This window comes from Lepus europaeus, chromosome 9 (assembly GCF_033115175.1).
Source record: "Lepus europaeus isolate LE1 chromosome 9, mLepTim1.pri, whole genome shotgun sequence".
Taxonomy (NCBI): Eukaryota; Metazoa; Chordata; class Mammalia; order Lagomorpha; family Leporidae; genus Lepus; species Lepus europaeus.
Window position 1 is genome coordinate 54,406,433 of NC_084835.1, and position 23,127 is coordinate 54,429,559.

Sequence of the window (23,127 nt, forward strand, 5' to 3'; positions counted from 1 at the left end):
CAACTTCTAATATTTACACCCAATTTTACACCTTGCAATAGTTCTTCTTAGTCCTCCCTCAATTAAATGATGCAAAGCACAGCCTTTACTTAGACATAGACAACCCAGGAGAACCCTGTTCAGGTGGGAAAAGAGAAAAGCACAACACTTGCCTTAGGCTTGTAACACATTACTGTGAAATATAAGATATGAAAATGCCACACAACACTCTATGCTGGTCTCTCAAGATGGAGTGTTGGAAGACTTCTGTTTGCACATGAGAGTTTACTATGTCCTGGATGAAACAGCTAATCTCACCCAAAATTGGAAATGGGGTGTAAGTGATTGTGAGGTACAAGTGATAAGATCCTTAGAGTAGGTAATAAGACACATGAATCATTTCTGGGGGATATGAAACATGAATGACACCTTAGAAAAGGAGGAGACAACCATCAAGTGCAGAAGGGCTATTTCTGGGTCTAAGCTACAGCATGTGAAACATTAGGGCAGGAAGAAATGGGGCAGCCAGCAGAAAGCACACAGCTGGGTGGGTGGGGCTAAGAAGTTAAATGAAAGCTGGAAGGTGCAACTTTAGGGTGAGACAAGGGCCAAGAGTGGAGAAGTCACACACTTTGTCAGGAGTATTTGGGGCATGTTTCTGTAAGTATGGGAGTCATGACAAGATTTCTAAACTAGAGGAGCATGCCTGTAGATCTCACAAACATTCCTGTGACTGTGTGACAGGGAAAATTTTAAAGGCATCACAGCAGAGGCAGTGAGCTTGTGGGAAACTCCACAGTGACTGGAGCAGAGAGGAAACCCTGATCTCCTGGTCCACAGGAGATGTCAGTGGGGATGGAGCAAAGGGGAGAGAAGAGAGAAGTGCACCCAGAAACGGCAATGAACCCAGGTCTATTGTGGACTTCTGACTTGGAAAAATGGACACCAATAATTTTGGCAAAAGTATATGCTCTATTTTTGTTAATCTTTACATTTAGTGGGAAGGTAGAGAGGCACAAATAAAGAGAACAGAAACAAATATACAGAGAATGCCATCCACTGGTTCATTTCCCAAATGTTCACAATGGCTGGGGCATGGATGGGCTGAACCTGAATACCAGGAATTCAATCTATGTCTCCCAACTTAGCAAGGCCCCCTTTACCTAAATGATCACTGCCACTCTTCAAGGTCTGCATAAGCAGGAAGCTGGTTTCAGGAGTCAGAGTGAGGAATCAGCCTCAAGTATTCTTGTATGGGATGTGGGTTTCTGAGCTTCTGGGCCTAATGACCACCCCAGGTTTCATTTGAGTTGTGTGAAAAGCCTGTGAAAGATCCCAATAGGTTTGGCAGGCAGTTCACTTACTGTCAACAACTTAATGTATTTGGTGAGCATCTGGGATGTGCTATGTAATGCTGTAGACAGTGACGTCAATGACAAGAAAGCAAAGTTCCTGACTCTGTGGAGCCTACATTCTAGCAGAGAGGGGAAGCAAACAACAATCCTCCATGAAATACCAGGTGGTTTAGCCACATGCTATGGAGACTTAAGCAGACTTGGAAGATCAAATCTGGGTAGACAGAAGCACGGTTTCCATTTATATCATGCACAAGACAAGGCTCACTGGAAACAGATATTTTAAACATGTCTGAAGAGAGACAGGGCAGAATTGATGATGGGCCCTGTCTCACAGGACAGCATCTATGGCCTCTGATGTGTGGGGTTACAGACCTGGGCCACGGTGGCCATGTTCTGTGTCCTGGTACAGAGCCAGGTAGAACGGAGTCTTTAAGAGGAAGCTTGGCTCTCATAGGTCATTAGCACATCCGGAGTCAGCCTGGCTCTACTGGCTAAAGAAGCTACTAAGTCCTATAGCTACTCACATATGTGAATGCTGACATGTGCTATACACATTCTAGAACAATGTTGTGGCATAGCAGTTTCACATCCCATATCAGTCACTGGTTCATGTTCTGGCTACACTGCTCCTGATCTAGCTCCCTTCTAATGTGCCTGGGAAAGCACAGATGATGGCCCAAGTACTTGGACCCCTTCCACCCATGTATGAGACCTGGATGGAATTCTTGGATCCTTGCTTTGGCCTGGAACAGTCAATATATAACACTCATTTGGGGAGTAGAATATCAGATGGAAGTCCTCTTTCTCTCTGTATCTCCATCTGTTTGTGTAAATCTGTCTTTAAAATAAACAATTTTTAAATAAAATTTCTGCAATATATTGTTAAGGAACTTTCAAAATATTTCTACCTACTTGAAAGGCAGAGTGAAAGATAGAGAAGGAATGCCAGGGGTGAGAGGGGAGAGGAAGAGAGGGAGGGAGAGAGAAAGAGAAACAGAGAGAGAGAGAGAGAGAGAGAGAGAGAGAAAGTCCTGCAGTCAAGGTACACCTACATAAATACCTGCAAAGGACAGGGCTAGGCTAGTCCATATCCAGGAGCCTAGAGCCATCATCTCTGATGGACAGGATGCATAATAGGAATCTGGAAAGCTAGCAGAAGAGCAAGGAATGGAACCGGTCATCCAGTATGAGATTCAAGACTCCAAAGTGGTGGCTTAAACTGCTTTGACTCAAGGCCGTCTCCTGTTAAGGATCCTGAGATGATGTTTTAAGGTTCTGTTTTCTGAAAGGGCCCTAAATACAACAATCAGTGTCTTTAGTAGAGGATAGCAGAGAGGCATTTGAGACAAGAGAAGATAGGAACACCCAGGGAAAAAGTGGCATGAGACAAAGGCAGAGATTGGGGCCACAGTCACGGAAGACAGCAACTTCCACAAGTTACAAGAGGCAAGGAGTGGATTCTCCCTCAGAGCATTTGTTAGAAGTGTGGCCCTGATGACCTCTGCATTTCAGACTTTTAGTCTCCTTAGAGGTACATGAGCAAGGCTGCATTGTTCAGAGCCACAAAGTTTGATATAATTTGTGACATCAAGCATGAGGAAAGAGAAAATCATAGGGGGGTAAGACAGTAGAGTTTCTCCAGGGCTCTAGGGATTTACTGTACATACCTGTCTGACCAAACCTCAGTATTTTCAAACTGTCACAGCTAAAGTATCTCACTGCACAATAAAGACCAACACACAAAGCCACCTTCCCACAATGCACTGCAAATGGGCATTTTTCTCCCTAAAATATGTCCCTTTCATTTCATTCCTCAATATGCCTGGATAATGCACCAAATGCTGGAATCCTGTTAAGGTTTTCAGAGAGTAACCCCTGCAACTCCCTAGGGCTGGGGCATACAATAAATAAAGAGAAAATGGATATTAAGATAGTCTTAATATTGGTGATGACCATGATGTAAGAGTTTCATTTTGAATGAACAAAATAGCCCCAAACAATCTCCAGAACTGCATAGATTTGCCAAGTAGTAACACACACGATTGCAGGCAGAAGGAGTCCAAGTGTAGCTTCAAAGAACAGAACAGAATTAGGGAAGCTGAACATGCCTAGGGAATTCTTCCCAAAGTTTCCTCATGAGCCACCAGCCCACCCCAGGAGTAGTCAGTCCAGGAACACAGCCTGGAGTGGCCTTAGGAGCTCCCTTGTCAGGAGGGAAACCCCAGGATAAGAGAAGATCACTTCAACATACCCTCCTCTGCCCACAAACCCCACCTTTAAACAGTAAGACATCAGAAACCACTTCAGCCTTGTTTACCCTTAGTTGATAATGGCCATCCAGGAGCTGAAACAGTGTGATCCCCTCCTGGGGCACCGATTTCTCCACACCCTCAAAGGAAGGAGATCTGTGCATTTCTGAATTCTTTCATCAGAAAAGCATACCACGAGCTTGCCATATCAGCCTTCCTCTCTGATCTCCTTGGGTCAGTCCTGAACTCTTTATTGGGAGCAAGGAATGGATCCAAGGATGATGCGTATAAGAGTGCAAAAACAATACACCTGGAGTTAAGCACTGGCACCACGGAACAGAGGTGGACATTAGGCACCATCAATAATGGGCATGTTTTTTCCTGCATATCTGTAAGTTGGTGGTAAGTGATCTGTATACAGATTTTCTAATGTGCTTAAATCTCATTTTGTGAACAACCTCTGCACTTCCACAAAAAGTCCAAGGCGACACCATTATTCATAAACAGGTAATCCTGGTCCCCAAGAAGCCTGTTGCCTAGGAGAGGAAATAAGGGGTCATTTCACTAGGAGCTCAACACTACTCTGAGAATGAAGGCTGAACCCTACACCAACTTGTGGTGTCCACTTCTTACATGACAAGATGCCATGCTGAAGGTACTCTCTAGAAAATGACTATTTGGTATAAATGTAATTCAAAAAGTGACAAACCTCAAGAGTTTCAAAGTGTTTGCTCCTTATTCACAAGTTCAGGTTTAAGCTCCTTTCAAACTTTACAGTGCATAACAGGTTAATACTCTGCAGTCTATGCATTGACAAAGAGAGCTTGAGGATGGGAAGGAACTTTTAGTTCCTTCTACTCTGGAGTTTCAGGTCAAGTCATATGCTCCTGCTGCATCTTGGTCGTATCATCTAGAAAATGGAGAAAACTCTGAAAACATATTTATAGAGCTGCTACTCTGTTCCATGTGTAATTGGCCTCCTATTTTAGAATACCTATGGTATTTAGGGTATTTCTGCAAAGGATTCAGATATACAAGAATAATTCAAAATGATTGAGAAAATAGATTTAAAAATAATTTTAGGAGTAGATATAGAATTAAGATGTTAAGACACTGATTAAGATGCCCATATCCCATGGTGGAGTACATGGATGTGATAGCTGCCTTTAGTTCCTGCCTTTAGCTTCCTGCAAATACCAAACTTGAGAGGCAATGGCAACTTCAAATATTGTGTTCCAGCCACCCATAGGGAAGATCTGGGTTAAGTTCCCCTCCCAAGCCGATGCAGGCAATTGAGTACTGAACCAGTGGATGGAATCAATCTCTCTCTCTCTCTCTCTCTCTCTCTCTCTCTCCCTCTCTCTGACACTCCGCATTCCAGATTAATTAATTTTTCATTATAAGTTTAGATTTGTGTGAAAATTTTGAAATCCATGTATGTTTTTTCATAGCATTCATTGCCCGTGAACTTTTCACAAGCCCATAGTATTTCAAGTCTTCTAGTATGACCCTGTCAAAAGACAAAGAAATAGGCCTCAAACTAGTAAGACTTTTCCAAGGGGACATCATTATGTTCTATTGGATCTGCTACAAGAACCCCATCTCCTTCATTTCACTCCAATGTAATTTCATTGGTTCCAAATGCAGTAAAATACAAGCAAAAAATATAATTCTTGTGTTCAGTGTAAATTGTGTGGGGCTTGGTAACTTGAAATTGGAGCATTGTTTGTTAAGCGGTATCAGGGCAAATAGGAACATTAAATAAGATACCCACCAGGAATGCAAAGAGGTGCCTCTGAGGATGATCTCATAAGATGGGCGTGGCTGACTACCACAGTTGTGTGTGGGCTGCAGTTCCCCAAAGGCTGGGTGAATTCTTGTTTTCCAGCAACCTGAAGCATCCACCCTGACAGACAACAGTAAAATAAAATCAACATTTGGAAAAAACCACATTGAATTCTGCATACCCATGCAAGTCTACAAAAGATTCCATGCACAGTTTGAGTTATCATTGAATTACTTAACAATAACACTTTCTTTTTTTTATTAAACTTTTATTTAATGAATATAAATTTCCAAAGTATAGCTTATGGGTTACAATGGCTTCCCCCCTCCCATAACTTCCCTCCCACCCGCAACCCTCCCCTTTCCCGCTCCCTTTCCCCTTCCATTCATGTAAAGATTCATTTTCAATTCTCTGTATATACAGAAGATCAGTTTAGTATATATTAGGTAAAGATTTCAACATTTTGCCCATATAGCAACATAAAGTGAAAAAAACTACCATTGGGTTACTAATTATAGCATTAAATAGCAATGTACAGCACATTAAAGACAGAGATCCTACATAATTTTTTTTCAAATTAATTAATTTTCTATGCCATTTCCTTTTTAACACCAGGTTTTTTTTTTCATTTCCAATTCTCTTTATATACAGAAGATCAATTCAATATATAATTAGTAAAGACCTCATCAGTTTGTGCCCACACAGAAACACAAAGTATAAAAATACTGTTTCAGTACTAGTTATAGCATCACTTGGCTTTAGACGACACATTAGGGACAGATCCCACATGGGGTGTAAGTACACAGTGACTCCTGTTGCTGATTTAACAATTTGACACTCCTGTTCATGGCGTCAGTAATCTCCCTAGGCTCTAGTCATGAGTTGCCAGGGCTATGGAAGCCTTTAGAGTTCGCTGACTTTGATCTTACCAATGCCATCGCACTAGTCCAAGTGATCAATTTCAGCTCACAATTGATAGCTCTGATAGGTCTAAGAGTCAAAGGGATCACACAAAGAAGACAAGTATCTGCTAATACCAACTGATAGAATCAAAAAGGGAGAGAAAGATCCAACATGGGAAGCGGGATACACAGCAGACTCATAGAATGGCAGATGTCCTAAACAACACTCTGGCCTCAGAATCAGCCCTTAAGGCATTCGGATCTGGCTGAAGAGCCCATGAGAGTATAGCAGGCATGGAAAGCCAAGATATCATGGAAAAAAAAAGACCTAAATGAATGATCTCTGTGAGTGAGATCCCAGTGGAAAGAACGGGGCCATCAAAGAAGGAGGTACCCTTCTCCGAAGGGAGGAGAGAACTTCCACTTTGACTATGACCCTATCGGAACAATAACACTTTCTACCATTTTTGGCTTAAAATAATTGAATAAGAGAACATTCCCTCAAAGACATACCTGAGCCTTCCACTTCCATTTGGTCAGAAAAATCCCGAGGTAAAAGTTCACAAAATCCCATTTTATTGTCCTGAAACCTCAACATTTCTCATATGTCTAATGAATTTTCTTCTTTGATAAAATCCATGGAAATAATATGACTATTTTTTTCTTTCTTTTTTTTTTTTGACAGGCAGAGTTAGAGAGTGAGAGAGAGACAGAGACAGAGAGAAAGGTCTTCCTTTTTCCGTTGGTTCACCCCCAAAATGGACGCCATGGCTGGTGCACTGTGCCGATCCGAAGCCAGGAGCAAGGTGTTTCCTCCTCGTCTCCCATGCGGGTGCAGGGCCCAAGCACTTGGGCCATCCTCCGCTGCCTTCCTAGGCCACAGCAGAGAGCTGGACTGGAAGAGGGGCAACCGGGACAGAATCCGGCACCCCAACCAGGACTAGAACCTGGGGTGCTGATGCTGCAGGCAGAGGATTAGCCAACTGAGCCACAGCGCCGGCCATGACTGTATTTTTTAAATCACATGTAATCTTTTTCAGAACTAGTATAGGAAAGGATTTTTAAAAAAATTAACGATCTTTTCCGCAAACAAAATATTATTGAATTCTGCTCAAATGATTTAAATGAATTAAAATGCAAAATTGCCCATAATTTCTGCTTCTGAAGAAATTATAGGTGGCATATAAGAGCTTATTTCTCCTGTCTTCAAATAGAATTTGGATCTGAAATAAAATCTTGCATCTAAATTTTTTTACTATAAAGGGATAATCTTACGAGCAGAGGGCCAAAATATATTGTGTAATATACGAATTATGTCAGATATAATTGTAAATAGATTTTTAAAAACTAAACAGAAATTTGAATGATTTTACAGATTCCTAGTCTTGAAACTTCTGCAAGTGATATGCTGGACACACATCAGCCCCAGTGAAGCAAACCGAGGAAACTAGGTTCAAGTAAATTAAGCCATGGGGGAGGACTGTCTCAATCCTTGTCACGCTGAAACAATGATCCATGTTTCCCTTGTCCTGACACCAAAGGACATTTGCTCTGTTGAGCAATAGATATCTCAGGTGGCATTCAGGTCACAATAGTGTACAGTAAGGGGAGCACCCAGCTGACATTGGCACAATGACTGAAAGGTATAAGTCTTCTTGGAATCCAATACATGACTACACTAATAACTCACGAGATGATGTGTTTGCTTTCCTGACAAATTCCTGGGGGTCAGAGAAAGTAGCTTTTAATTTACGAGGAAATTTCCACCAGAATGTTTCGTTCAAAATAAACCAAAACTGGTCTAGAATACAAACTTCACATGTTTGTGAGGGATGATGCTAGGATGACAATTGGGGATCCCTGTCCTGTATCTTTTCAGGAAACCATAGCCCAGTGTGTGTCCTGTGCCACTTAGGACCATGCTTTTGTGCCCTCTGCATAGGTGGAAGCAGTGCGTACACTCAAAGATATGTCATGGTGCAAGGTACCCTACAGATTACAGCACAGCAATGAGGAAAAAAATCAGAGTAATTCCCAAGAATATGAGGCAGCACCACTTTCAGACCCCCTGCTGTGGATACACAGCGTTCAAAGACTGGCAAGACCACTGCCATTGGCTGATCTAAGAGAGGGTCTAATTTTTTTTTACTAAATTTCTAAAAAGAGGGGAAGAGAACCCGCCTTCCAGGAAGGGAGATGGTGTTGGCAGCATCTAAGAAGCTCTGGGCACCACACACCTGCTAGGAAGCCTTTGCATCCAGGTGGATGACAGCTGTGGGCCATGGTGGGGGTGCCCTTGTCTCCAGGAGATGCACAGCAGGACACTCCAAGAAGCCTTGTGGGATCAGGATTGCCCCATCCCTGGCTTGCTGCAGGCGCTGCCTTCAGAGACCCAGGGAGAGCACCAGCAATATGTGGTCTCTGGGGCCCAGCCGGCGTCCTGGGCAGTGCATCAAGAGCCTGTAGAGATGGTGCCCAGGCCAGTCTATTCGGTTGGATTGGACCCGTGGGCCCCAACGGTTCTCACACAGCAGCCCGTGCAGCTCCAAACGCCAGCAACCGTCCTGCTGGGGACAATGCCAGCCTCACCCTGGGCGACCTCAGTTGATGCCCACGCCGGACTCGTGCTTCCCAGCTTGCGCCTTCTTGCAGGAATCCTTTCCCTGCCACCAGTTCCGTTGCGAAGTCACCAGCGTTCCTCCACAGACTGCACGAGGCCTTAGGGCAAGAAAGCACTCTGGCTGTTCCTCTCGGACTGTTTCTCTCTTCTGCGGACCCCACGCGTACAAACTGCTCTAAATAGCCAAGTTTTAATCAGCACTGTCCCTGCTCCCTGTCGGCCCCTGCAGGCTCTCCTCCCCTGGGTCCCTGGGCTGTGATGCCGCCCCACGTGGCCGGCTCAGACCCATTCCTGCGCGGGTCTACCCTGACCCCAGGCTTTCTCCTCCAGGCCTTTTCACAGCGACCCTGAGATGTGGTGCCCCTCCTGCAGGATTTAGGCTCTTCTCCAGGGCCCTTCACATTGAGTTCTGGGGGTGTCCAGACCTGCGGATATCAGTACAGGGGTGCAGGAGGGCAGCTTTCAGTTGTTCTTTCCCAGAGTCGTCCTCCACTCCACTGTCCTCTGGGTGCCAGGGCTGCTGTTCTGCCAACAACCATGCCACTGATACTGAGACCACAGGGAGTGGTGCCCATCTCTTCAGCTGCCTGGATGTAGACCCCATCAAGGAAAAACATGAAGTAGCCAAAGAACACCAGGAACCTGGAGGACAAATTGAGGACTTGGGGGAAAAAATAGATGCAGGGGAGCCTGCACTCTCTCTCCACCTGCCCCCTTTTCCTTCTATCTGTGTCAGAGATTGCATACTCCCTGTCTCTGCCCATGAACACCATGCATATCCCAGCTGCTGCTACCGCTTGACTTTCCAGACTTGCCTGCTCTACCCTGAATTCTCTGCCCCTCTACTCTCCCACATGTCATGTGTTGACAAAGATGATGACCTAATTACTTGGATCCCTGTCATCCATGTGGGAGACATGAATGGAGTTCCAGCCTTCACACTTCAACATAGTCAGCCCTGGATGTTGCAGGTACTTGGGGAATACACCAGCAAATGGAATCTCTGAGATGCTCTGTGTCTCTCTGCCCTTCAAATAAAAGTTGAATTTAAAAATTTTCAAGAGAAGCAAGTGAATCCAAAATAAAGGGAAATGATATAACAAGGAATTTCAGAGAAAATCCTTTTGATAGAATAGGGATTTGAAGTTCCTTAACACAGATGGGGCCTTGCATGGGGATTCTTGTACAGTGCATGCCATTGACCATGGCCTCCCTGCAGACTGCAGCACCAGCCTCTAGATTGTGCAGAGGCAGAGGAAAACACTTCTGAGTGTGAATTGTAACCACAGTGAGCACCGGGGCAGCTTCTGAGGGTCACAAGGAAATGAGCAGTAGCACCATGAGGGCTGAGGGAGGAGCTGGGGAGGATGTAGGGTGTCTAGGCCTGGTCTTGCACCTCTATAGCTGCTAAAAGTGAAGCTTTCCATTCATCTTTGCCTGAGCAAAGAAACTACTGAAAATCTGAGTTTCTGAAGCATGGCATTACTGATAATTATACATATGTAATATCATATATATAATAAGTATCAGTAATTCCATGAGGACTTTATATATATTTATATTTATATATTATTTCATTTATACTTATATTTCTATTTAAATATATTATATTTAATATTATATTATATCTAAATATTTATATTATAATTTAAATATATTTATATGTATATAAATATTTCTATCTATAAATATAAATTATATAAATTTATGTAAATATAAGCATATGTATATATAACACTCACTCCATTTACTTCCTAATGACCACAACTTCAGGCACCTCAAAGAAAGGAAAGAAGCTAGTATTGTCCCCGGTCACCCTTGTATATAAATCTTTGTAGTGTAATAAATACTGCTTTGTTCAGAACACACTATGCTTTCAGAATAGATGGAATTAACTGATGTACATTTCCAAACATGTGTGTCAACGTAATAATAAATTATGAAGTGTCATTTTTTTAAGGTTTCTCATTTATTTATTTATTTGAGAAGCTGAGTTATAGAAAGAGAAAGAAAGGTCTTCCATCTGTTGGTCCACTCCCAAAAGTCCACAATACCAGAGCTGAGCCAATCAAAAGCCAGGAGCCAGGAGCCTCTTCCAGGTGCCCGACATGGGTGTGGGGGCCCAAGTACTTGGGTCATCTTTTACTGCTTTCTCAGGCCATAGCAGACAGCTGGATAGGAAGAGGAGCAGTTGGTACAGAAACCAGTGCCCACACGGAATGCCAGCACCGCACGTGGAGGCTTTACCTACTAAGCAACAGCGCCAGACCCAAGGAGCATCATTTTTGCATATCAGATACTATCTAAATACTTTGTGTGTGATGGTACTTAAAACTTTGGGACAAGTGCAATTACTGTTCTCATTTTATTAAAAGAAAAAGAGACACAGAATTTAAGGTCATGCTTAAAAACACACTGCAACAAAGTATTAGAGACTGGATTTTGATACCATTCTGTACTCAGAGCCCATGATGTTTTACTTCCACTACCATGGGGTAATTGTGTGTATAATGGTGTTTACAAGGGCGAGTGCTGATTAGCACCCTCCCGATGCCTGTCAATAGGGGGAAGTTAAAGAAATGATGTTCTGAGAAGGCTATGGAATACCATAGCTATTAAATTAGAATTTTTAAGGAAATACACTCTAAACATGGTAAATGTAAATAACAAAGTCATGCAAAGAAGAGCAAAACAAACCATTTGTGTGACTACAAGAAGGTATACTTCACACAGCTGTAAACATGAATGTGTGGGTATATGTGTGCACATAGTCTGTAATGAGGGGTTGACCAGATGGCCTGGGCTTCTGGGCTCAGTGTGATCAACTCTGCCTCTGGAGAGGGTGGAGACTGATCTGCTCAGGTCAGCATGCAGGATCTCCAGACCATGATGTCTTGCTTGGGCTCCCCTATCACCCACCTTATCTGCAAGGATATCTTTTAAGACCCTCAAGGGATGCATGAAAGTGCAGTGTCAGATCCTGTGTCTGCTGTGCTTTTCCTGTCTGTACATCTACAATAAATTTTAATGTATAGATGAGGTGCAGCAAGAGATGAGTAACAGGAATTAATAATAAATCAGAATAACTATAACAATGCATTGTAATAAACCTGTGTGAATGACGACACTGCCCCTCTTGCAGGGAGTGTATATCACGTGGAGACACTGGACAAAGGGATGCTCTCATCCCAGGTGGGCTGGCAAGGATGACACGAAATTTCATCACGCGGCTCAGAAATCATGTGTTATTGATTTCTGGAATTTCCTATTAACAGTGTCAGATCATGTTGACTGCAGGTGACTGAACCTACAGGCATGGAACCCCTAGATAAAGGACAACAACTGTACATTGTGCCTGTTGCCCACATCACTAGAGCACTGTTTTAACTCAGAACTCAGAACTGTCCCTTCACTATAACAAACAGTAACCATGAGCACAACAGCTTGTCTCTGTTCTTCCAGGCTCTCCAGCAATCACTGAATCTAAAGGTAGTTTTGAGAACACCAACACAGATGTACAGAGGCAGAGAAATAGAAAGAGAAAGAAGTGTGCAAAGCCTGAGACAGCATTCTTCAACATTTGGAAAGCAGATTGGGAATTAAGGCAGATGAGAAAGTCTTCTGATTTTTTATGTTTGCTTTTTAATTTTCAAACACTTTATGACAGCTGTGATCTAAGCATGGCTCATGTAATTACAATACACAAAGATATAAAGACTATAAGCACAGTATATTTAAATAATTTATTTATTTTTGTTTTTTGTTTTGTTTGTTTTTGACAGGCAGAGTGGACAGTGAGAGAGAGACAGAGAGAAAGGTCTTCCTTTTGCCATTGGTTCACCCTCCAATGGCCACCACGGCTGGTGCACTGCTGCCAGCACACCGCGCTGATCCGAAGGCAGGAGCCAGGTGCTTCTCCTGGTCTCCCATGGAGTGCAGGGCCCAAGCACTTGGGCCATCCTCCACTGCACTCCCGGGCCACAGCAGAGAGCTGGCCTGGAAGAGGGGCAACTGGGACAGAATCCAGTGCCCCGACCGGGACTAGAACCCGGTGTGCCAGTGCCACAAGGCAGAGGATTAGCCTATTGAGCCGCGGCGCTGGCCTTAAATAATTTATTTTTAAAATATGGAGCTTACAGCCTTCCTGTCTTTTCCAAGGACATGACTGTCCTGATCTCTCAGTGAAAACGCTAAGTGAATGTCTACCAGAGCCCTTGATTGGAAACAGCAGGACTCATGAGTGCCAGATCGGTTGAAGGGGTGACTGGCTGCTTTGTCCTGGCAAATATTCTTTGTTGTGACATGGGGATGATCTGAGTAACGTGAAATTGATGTGGGCAATGAGTATGTTAATTTCCATCCCAGGTTCTTGCCTCCCACAGAGATACAAACACCACACAGATACTACTAGTATCTTGTGCAAAGAGAGACAGAATTTATTTAGCAGTGATGGACTAAACACACATTCATGCATGAGTGTGGGCCACCCCACATAGAGAAATAACCAATACAAGTGAGCCTAAGTGTTACCTGTAAGACAGCGATGAAAAAAGAGAGAGAGAAACTTGGAAAGTGTACATATCAAATTAAAAGTTAAAGAGAGGCCGGCACCGTGGCTCAATAGGCTAATCCTCTGCCTTGCGGCGCTGGCACACCAGGTTCTAGTCCCGGTCGAGGCACTGGATTCTGTCCTGGTTGCCCCTCTTCCAGGCCAGCTCTCTGCTGTGGCCAGGGAGTGCAGTGGAGGATGGCCCAAGTGCTTGGGCCCTGCACTCCATGGGAGACCAGGAGAAGCACCTGGCTCCTGCTTTCAGATCAGCGCGGTCCGCCGGCTGCAGCGCGCTGGCTGTGGCGGCCATTGGAGGGTGAACCAACGGCAAAGGAAGACCTTTCTCTCTGTCTCTCTCACTGTTCACTCTGCCTGTCAAAAAAAAAAAAGTTAAAGAGATAGTATCACTGTGCAGGGGTATAGGAATTCCAGCTCATCTATATCCTCAGGGAACCCCATCATTTGCTCTCCTCTGACATAGAGCAAGGGATACCTGAAAACCCAGTCTCATCTCAGGAGCTGATCTTCTGGCTTCTTTCTGAGAATGACAGAAAACACCAAAATATTGGTTAACACAAAACTTGTTCCCTGAGTTTGCATTTTGCACAATGACTTCTCATCACTCTTTATGCTCTGTGATCAAATTGCACAGGCCTGTCACGTCATTTTGCATTTCTATGATTGCCTGTCTCTCTATTGGGAATGCTTTTCCTTCCTTGCTCAAGTCTGCCTTCCTGTTTCTTATACCTAAGATGTCATTTTACTACACTTTTAATATTTTTTTTCATTCCCAGAAAGTGTGTACTGGAATAAAGAAATGAAAAATAAGTAAATGATAATGAAATCAATAATATTTAGGAATATATCTCATAATCTAACTCCTCAAAAGACACTAGTTTTAATATCCACCAAAGAAATGTGTGTAAAATACTTACAAAGCATTTTCTTTACCCACACAGGCAGTGCAAGACTCAGAGGAAGGAAGCTGGATTTTGGAGTGTGCACAGTAAAATCTACTTAATGAGAATGCTTAGTGTAAACAGGTGTTTACATAATTTATTTAGCAGTGATGGACTAAACACACATTCATGCATGAGTGTGGGCCACCCCACATAGAGAAATAACCAATACAAGTGAGCCTTGTGTTTGATAATTTAATTCCTCTGCAAGGTTAAAAACATTTGTATGGAGAAGGCAGCTTCCATGAAGGCCCCCAGTGACCTACATCTTGTGTTCATATCCTTACAAAATTAATGCCACTGAGTGTCAGCTGGATTTACTGAATCTCCACTATTGCATAGAATGAGGAGGAAGTGATGGTGTGACTTGGAACTCAGTCTGGGTCTACCCCATGAGTGACAGGGACTTAAGTAGTTATCCACCACTTGCTGCATCTTAGGATGCACATGAGCAGGAAGCTGGATGGGAAGGAAAGTGGAACTCAAATTCAGGTACTCTGATATGCGATGCAGGTGTTCCAAATATCAAGTTAACCGCTGCACCACAACAGCAGCCTTTGTAGCAATTTTTTTGGATGACCGAAAATGTGAACATTTTTGGTTGATTTAAAAAATTATGGAATTTGTGTTAAGGTTTAAGATCAAAGACAAAGAGACAGAATAAGCTAAATAAGAGACCATCCACAAACACAATCAGCGTAGATTTACTCATGGACAAACCTGAGAGGCCCACTACTAGAGAGGGTATAGAGGGTTTATATAGACGGGGTGGGTGGGCTCTAAGGTAGCAGTTTGGTGAGCTCTGAGGCTGTGGGTGGGGTTGTGCTGACTGAAGAAGGATGCAGGAAGATGAAATCTGCTCTAAATCACACAGGCAATAGACAAAAGCACATCTAAGGCTTTTGTTCTTGCTCCATCAGTCCTGACTCTGAATGTACATGGGAAGGAAGGGCATTGTGAATTTTCTTAGGCTACTTCCTGCTGAAGAAAGGAGGTGTGTCTGTTCTTTGGATCAGATTGTGTGGAGAAGAGCAGTTTAGTAATGTCCCTTTGTGACAGCTGTCACTTATTCCTGTAAGAACTTTTAAAACACATGAGTTACATCTGGTAGTAATAAAAGCACTATTATTATGTGGAGAAGAGGATATAGTAGAGATAGTGCCTATGGTGGGAAAGATGGCTACAATGAGGGAGGGCTATTTTGGGAATAGATTTCATGAACACACTTCTTTATGAGTCCAAACCCTTCTCTTACCACACCCGATTTAGTGATGTAAAAACAGCACTCTCGACATAAAAAGAAACACAGCTTTCAAACAGAGGGGTTCGGAGACACACACACACACACACACACAGAGAGAGAGAGAGAGAGAGAGAGAAACCATGTCATTGAGGTATCACAGTCTTGGGGTATTTGTATGTCTTTAACATATCATCTGCAAAGAGCAAAAGTAATAGTTATAAACTATTTATTGTGAAGGCAGGGGTAGTCTTAATGGAGCCATTTCTAACTTGTTTTTGATAAAGTCTAAATCTTCTTGTCCATTGGAAAATATTTGCTAGAATGGACTTCCTCCCTGTTTTGATTATTGTGTACTTGCTGGCAAGAAGCTATGGTATGGAGTTTGCCCAGCTTGCTTCTAGTCCTGGGCTTCTTCATTCCTGCTTCTGTTATGGAAACCCTGGCTCCTCACAGGGGTTAGGACATTTACTGCCCTGGCATCTTCAGGCTTAGTAGGGGCAAAGTAAGGACCTAAAGCCTGGCCATGTATATGTGAGGCCCAGACCTACCTACCTCTTCACATGCGGTACTGGAGAAGACATCAAAAGGGAGATTTGAACTTCCTTGGGGAAGCCATCCCACTGAATCCTGTTACCTGACTGGCATGGGAAGAGAACTGCCCCGATTAAGAGGTTGGTAAAGGATAGGGAGTCTCTCTAAAAGGAAATTTACAATCCTGCCTGTAACATTACTAATCCTAGGCCATCCTGTCAATAGTGATGGTTACTATGGAATCTGGGTGGCATAGAGGGCTTTTTCAACTTGGTACCAACAGGGTCTGCAATTCTCACTTGGAAGTTCTTATGATGTGGGACAAGTCAGGCAGATAGGCAGTTTAAGTTCATAAGCTGGAAGCCACATCTCCCTCACTCTGTCACCATATCAATCTACTTGTCAACTGGATGACCCCTTTGCCAGGACATACCTCCTCTTGCCTGGGACCAAGGGGCAGTGCTATGTAACCACTCCCCTTTCTAAGCTCATAAGAAGCCTAGTAAAGGGGAGGGTGCTCTCTCTCTCTCTCCCTCTCCCCACCCTCTACATGGACTCAGGGAAAGCAGGGAATATAAGTCCCTCTTAACCCTTCCTGGACCACTCTCACTAAAAAAGCCCTCATATGCCCTGTGTATTCTTCTCATTCTATAAATAAACCTTATCACACTGCACATCATGTTTGTACTTGTACTTAGAAGTCTTCTATAAGTAAAAGGAAAGTGCCTGGAATAGATTTAGGCCCAACCCAGCTCACAACACTTTGACCGCAGGCAGTTATGTTTCCAGGGACTCAGCTCTTGGCAGAGCTGACAGTGTCTTTGGAAGCTATTTTTCTGTCATTACCCCTACTTGCCTAAAACCCCATGGAAAATCATTTCCATTTTGGAGTGGACTGGCCTTGTTGAGTCTCCTTGATGGCAGATCATTGTGTAAAGCTGTTATTAATTGGCCTGTCACTCATCTTTACATTGTTCCTGTTGCATAGCTTGCAAGCTAGACCATGGAATTGACCACAGAGGCAGTCCTTAGAATGTCAGCCAAGGGTGCTCCCTCCAATCCCTAAACTTTAGTAGCCTAAGATAGAAATCTATAATCACAAGCATGCCTTGACAGTATTTTTCCTGTGAGATAAGACTGTCCTTCTAGGTAAAATCAAACATAATGGCCACCTTATCCAACCTGTCTATAAATTTTGAAGTCATTAGTAAAATTTTTATCTCTCCCTCAGTTTGGTTTGAAAAGGGTAGGTGTTGCTTATTTATTGTGCCCATGGCAAAATAAATGTAGCTGTAAAATCACAATTTAAGTTCTTATTATTTGGCTCTGCTATTTGGTGTTCTGTAAGTGGCCAAGCATTATTATACAGAAAGGTTAGCCATCTCTTTTTAAGGTCTGGGGAATCAAACTGTGTATCCTAGTGGAGAGTGCTTTAGAATAGATTTGATTTTCTAGCTAGAATGAAATAGAGAGGAAGTGAGGCAACAAGTTTGGCTTCCAATTTGCTTACTGTGCCTCTCTGGGCTTTCATACATAACCAGTGCTCATCATGTGGCCAGTGGGTTTATAGGCCTGAGTTTTTGGGCCTAACTAGTATCCATGTAAGATATCTCCAATTACTTCTAAGTCTTTTTGGAAACTTGCTTTTTGGCTGAATGCCCAATATTATTTAACTGAATTTATTATGAATATATGATAAAGCAATTACCAACCAATCATTCACAAGATACTTTTTCATAACACCTTCGCCTTATTTAATTGTATCAGGGGTTGACACCAGTGACTGCATTTTGATTTTTACTTTTTACTTCTGATCAAAATCCTTTTTGAGCATAAATCATCTTGTGGCTAGCTCTTATTTGTCCCTCACTTCCCATTCAGATTTGACCTGTTTGTTGATGTGTTCCCCATAGTGGGAGAAGTAGTTGATGACCAGTAGTCAGTGCCAATAACCGTTTTAGCCACATTTAAGCAACAAAGAGATTTTAGGAGAAGTGGTACCTAGGGACCTATACCTGTAGCCAATTTTTAAATAGCTTTATATGTTTACAGAGCTGTCCCAAAGTACTGAATATAATAGAAATCACACTAAGAAAAAAAAAAAAACTTTGGAACCTAAAGGTGGAAACATTGAAATACAGAACCATCAATGTTTTAATTTCAATGGGTAGTTTGTTTTTGCATTTTTCAGAGTTTTTGAATCTCTTATGTAGATTGATTTTATAGGTTTTCTAAAAACCTACATTTAACAACATTTGTTAGAGTCTTTCTAATAAATCTGATTTTTTTGAGAAGACTACAAAACTGTGGATGACAAACTACTTTAAATAGCCATTGTTAAAATTGTAAAACTCACTATTCCGCAAGAAGAGACAGAGGCACTTGTTTATTTCAAACAGTATTTTAGAAAATACCTGTAGGATTTTAAAAACTTTTATCCCTTTTAGGCTTCTGAACCTTTCTCATTAAGATAACCATCATGGCTGATAACAATAAAACAAGATCATTAGACTTTTTAACTTTTGGACATTTGTATCAATAGCAATTTACATTATCATAACTTAAAGTTAGCACCATTGCACACCTTGGCAGCTCCCTTAATATAATCCAAATAGCCTAATTAGTCAGTGTCTGTACAGGATGAGAGATATATCATTTGACATTTCCAGGGGCCAAATTGGAAATATCAAAGTCCAAAGAATTTGGAACTTTGATCCCTAGAATATCTGTCAAAGATGCCAATGGAACTTAAAACATCTGGTTAAAATAGCATCCTTTAGTATTATTAAATAATATCACTCACTTAATTAGGGTGATTTACCCAGTTACAGGTAAGATTTAATAATGATTATAAACCAGTAATTTCAAATATTTTTAAATTATTATTACTATTATTATTATTTTTTAGAACACATTTAAACAAACTCTTTTAAAACTCAGCAATGGGGCCAAAGTTGTGGCACAACTGGTTAAAGCCTGGACTGAAGTGCCAGCATCCCATTTGGGCGCCGGTTCTAGTCTCAGCTGCTCCTCTTCCAAGCCAGCTCTCTGCTATGGCCTGGAATAGCAGTATAGCAGTAGAAGATGGCTCAAGTCCTTGGGCCCCTGCACCCACATTGGAGACCTGGAAGAAGCTCCTGGCTCGTGGTTTTGGATTGGCAAAGCTCCAGCTGTTGCAGCCATCTGGGGAGTGAACCAGGAGATGGAAGGCCTTTCTCTCTGTCTCTACCTCTCTCTGTAACTCTGTCTTTCAAATAAATAAGCCATTAAAACCACTCAACAGCTTTTAAACAATTAGAGTTTAATGAAAGAGAACACAAAAGGTTAACTCAATGGAACCCCAAATCTGTATATTTTTGGTCTGTCATCAAAATGGGAAATAAAAACATTGAATAGAAGAGCTAGCACATAGACTCATCCCCCAATTTGGAACAATTTAACAGAACCAAAAAAGACATTTATGGGACCCAACTAGAAAATTTATAGAATTAAACAGAAACTGCTAAAAGGAGATGTTGCAGTTTTTGCAAAAACATATTTTATTTTTCAAGATTAAGATCAAGATTAAAACTACTTCCAGATATTTATTATTATATTGTTCAAAACCTCCATTGCTTCAACAGAGGATTGGACTTTAACTTTATGTCACTTAGAAATTAGAATCAATTTTATTGCACACATTTTCCTTACAAGACTTATTCCTTTAAAACCGTTTATGACTTGCTCAGACCTTCTTCAACTTACTTAAACCTTTAGGTATCTTGTCTTATCTTTTCCCTTTCTGTATTCAAAGTTTCTGTTTTCTTCTTAAATTTTCTCACCAAGAAAATATTTTCATGTTCATAACTTTCTTATTACTTTTTCTTATTTCTTAAATTATATATTGAAATAATCATTTAAAAATAAGTTTAAAGCACATTATCAATAATCCAAATTTTAAAGAGGGCTCATGGGAGTCATCTCCAGGGAGACCCATGAGTGTCACTGCCCTGGGCTAACAGGTAACTGGTTTTCCTCCTCTTCTTCCTATCAGGGACAGGGGTGGAGCTTACATACCATAAACCAAAGAGAGAGAGGAAAAAAAGTTTAAACAGTCATTTTTTAAATCAAAGACTGCCACTAAGGAGAGAATGGAGTGGGATTTTGAAGATGCCCAGGGTGGGGGTGATATACTGGAGAGTCGTCAGCTGTGTCTGGATGGCAAACAGGGTTTGAGGAAGAAGAGAATGGTGTGTGTGCAGCTGCCTCTGGGTGTTGGGAAAAGAACTGGGCAGTGAAGAGAGAAAACAGAATGAGAGGGAAGCCATGTTCTTGAAGCAGCAGTGGAGGGCTGTGTTCTTTAGGCAGTAGGGTAGGCCACGTCTCAGATGGAAGAGGAAGAGAGCAGGGAGGGAGGGCAGAGGTTTGAATGGTGGGAAGAGGGTAAGGACCACTGACCATTTTCTGTTTCTCTATGTAAAGATGTCAAGGTTTTGAAGAATTTGGACATTGAAAATACCAAAATTTTCACCACTGAGAGTCATTATCCAATTTATAATGAGGCAAAGATGTGGTACAGAAGAAAATTATTTTGGCTTTATCTCCACCTTCAGGCCACAGCCACCAATACATTTTTAGGAGGCAGGCCAGGGGTAATTTGGGAGAAAAATGAGAAATTTTGAAACCTACAGACCAGGCAAAATATGGACAGGACCAGGGACTTAGCTGGCTCCAGAAGCTTCCACAACCAGATTCTTCTCCCAGAGAAGAGAAACATTAGGGAAAGTATCTCTAGTCCAGGATGTGAGATTGTTCCCCAAAACATTTTGAAAATTTCTCTCTTGTTCTTGGAACTAAGGGAGAGGAGCTTGGCTGGAGTGTAGATCCTTGTCTGGAGTGTAGATCCTTTGACGGCATGGACAACAGCTAGAGTCTGCCTCAGCATGACTGGGCAGATGGAGGCCTATTTCTTACCAGTCCATGAGTTGAAAATCAAGTCTGCTGTGACAAGTGGCAGAGATCTGACAAGAGGCTTCTGGCTGGAGTTCATGTGGGAGTAGAGAAACAAGAAAGTAAAGGTGTATTTAATAGGGTCAGTTTGGGAGGAAAAGGGCAGGGTTAGAAGAGGAAGAAAAATGGAGGATGAGAGATCTTTGGTGGGTAGCCGGGGGTGTCACCCAGAAGTGAAGGAGTCCACAAGGGCTGGACAATCAACAGCCATGGTCCTCACCCCCTGTTTGCTGCAGAGAGGAGAAGGAAGTTCAGAGGAGGAGAGCATCACAACCCTCACCCAGAGGGTATTGGCGCTTTTAGCGTAGGGTAGGTTAGTACACACCCATGACCAGGTAGAAAGAGAAGTTCTATTGAGAGCAGGTTCTCCAGCTAGTACTTACCATGGTAGATCCCTTTGTTTTTAATTAAACTTGTTTCTAACTAACATGGTTAAAGTTATAGTAAAAACCTTCCCAAGGTCAGAAGAAAATAAACAGGGAGGAATTTGTCCCGGGAATGAAATATGGTTTTATCTGCTTGCCTGTGAATGCTTCAACTGTAGTAATGTTGTGGGTTAGCTTTATTAATTATTTTATTTTATTAATATCTTGAGGGTTCTTGCCATCTATTCAGATAAGATTTCTGAATATCAGCTAGAATAAAACAGGTGACAGAGTAAGGCTTTAGCATTTATTTAGTGAGAGAAATACACAGGACAGCCGGGGCTTTATTTAAGGGAGAAAGGATTCTAGAAGCCTAAAGTGGATCCATACCAGGCAGAGATCAGACCAGGAGCTATGTGGAGCAAAGCATGTGGTTAGGAGTAGCCAGAGGTAGCCTATCAGGCAGGAAAGCAGAGAGGGGCTACTGGAAGACTGTGAGCCTGGCGCCATGTGACAATGGGAAGGGGGAGGACTCAGCATGCTCCACACCTTTTATCGGTTTCCAAAAGGGGACTGGTTACATACAGGTAAGATCCAGTAGGGGCATGAGATAACAAAAGGGTGTGGGGCAAAGGTGTGGTCTTCTAGCTCATGAGTCTAATTGGGTTAATCCCATCTGCCTGCCTATATCGGTAATCATTTCAGGTTCTGATTGCTAGTATAGAGCAATAGTGTTAACTGTTGCAAGGCAACATAGTATTCAGTATGTATGTGGGAAAAAACATCAGAAACTATGTACACATGTGCAGTATTGTATCAATGCCTGTGGCTGCCATATAACATTAGACTATCCAATCAAATGTATGCGTGTAATCATATAAGGGAGACAAAGAGGTTAAAGCCATATATAAGGAAAAAGCCCTCTTCATACCAGTCTCAGACTTCTGAATAAGGAATTCCATCTGGGCCTTATGCCAACATAAATAATAAAAGACTATTAGGCTCCAGTTCAATCTAAAATCTAAACAGACATAGCTAATAAATAACAATCTCACACAAAAAAATGAAAGGACACTGATTCTCATGCTAATTTGCTGTTACTGAATATTATAAACCTAAAATTCACTACCTTTAAAAAAAGACATAGTGTTTTGTAGCAACACTGTCTGTCTTCCTAAGACTAAATGAAGAATGGCTATTTAATAGATCTCAGGTTGATATCACTGATTTTCAGTTTGAGTTGCTTCATAAAAAAACAAAATACAATTCCATATAGATGTAATTTGACCTTAATTCAGATAAAGGCTTATATAATATCAGCCTCTTAAGTCATCTAGGTGTAATAACTAAATGTAAACTGTATAAAGTTAAATGCGATAAATGTATCTAAATATAAATTTAAGCACTCTTAGCACTTTATATTCTATTGAAAACTTTGTGTTTGTTAACAAATGATTTCATAAACTGTCCATATATGAAAACTAATTCAATACTGCTTGAAAGTAACTAAGGTTGAAATTTGCTATGTTCTTTTGCTTTAAAAAAATGTTGTCTTAATTTAAATATTTGTGAAGGATTATTTCAATCTAAACCAAGA

The 23,127-nt window shown here is 41.9% G+C and overlaps 1 long non-coding RNA gene across 3 annotated transcripts in view; it reads right to left on the minus strand.

The window, feature by feature from the left end:
* LOC133767106 (uncharacterized) overlaps positions 1–23,127 on the minus strand; it is a 134,492-nt gene that overhangs the window by 85,242 nt on the left and 26,123 nt on the right. For all 3 annotated transcript variants that reach the window (XR_009866809.1, XR_009866808.1, XR_009866810.1), the window contains exon 2: positions 5,361–5,492. This is a non-coding gene — a long non-coding RNA (uncharacterized LOC133767106). The remainder of the gene's footprint in view (positions 1–5,360; positions 5,493–23,127) is intronic.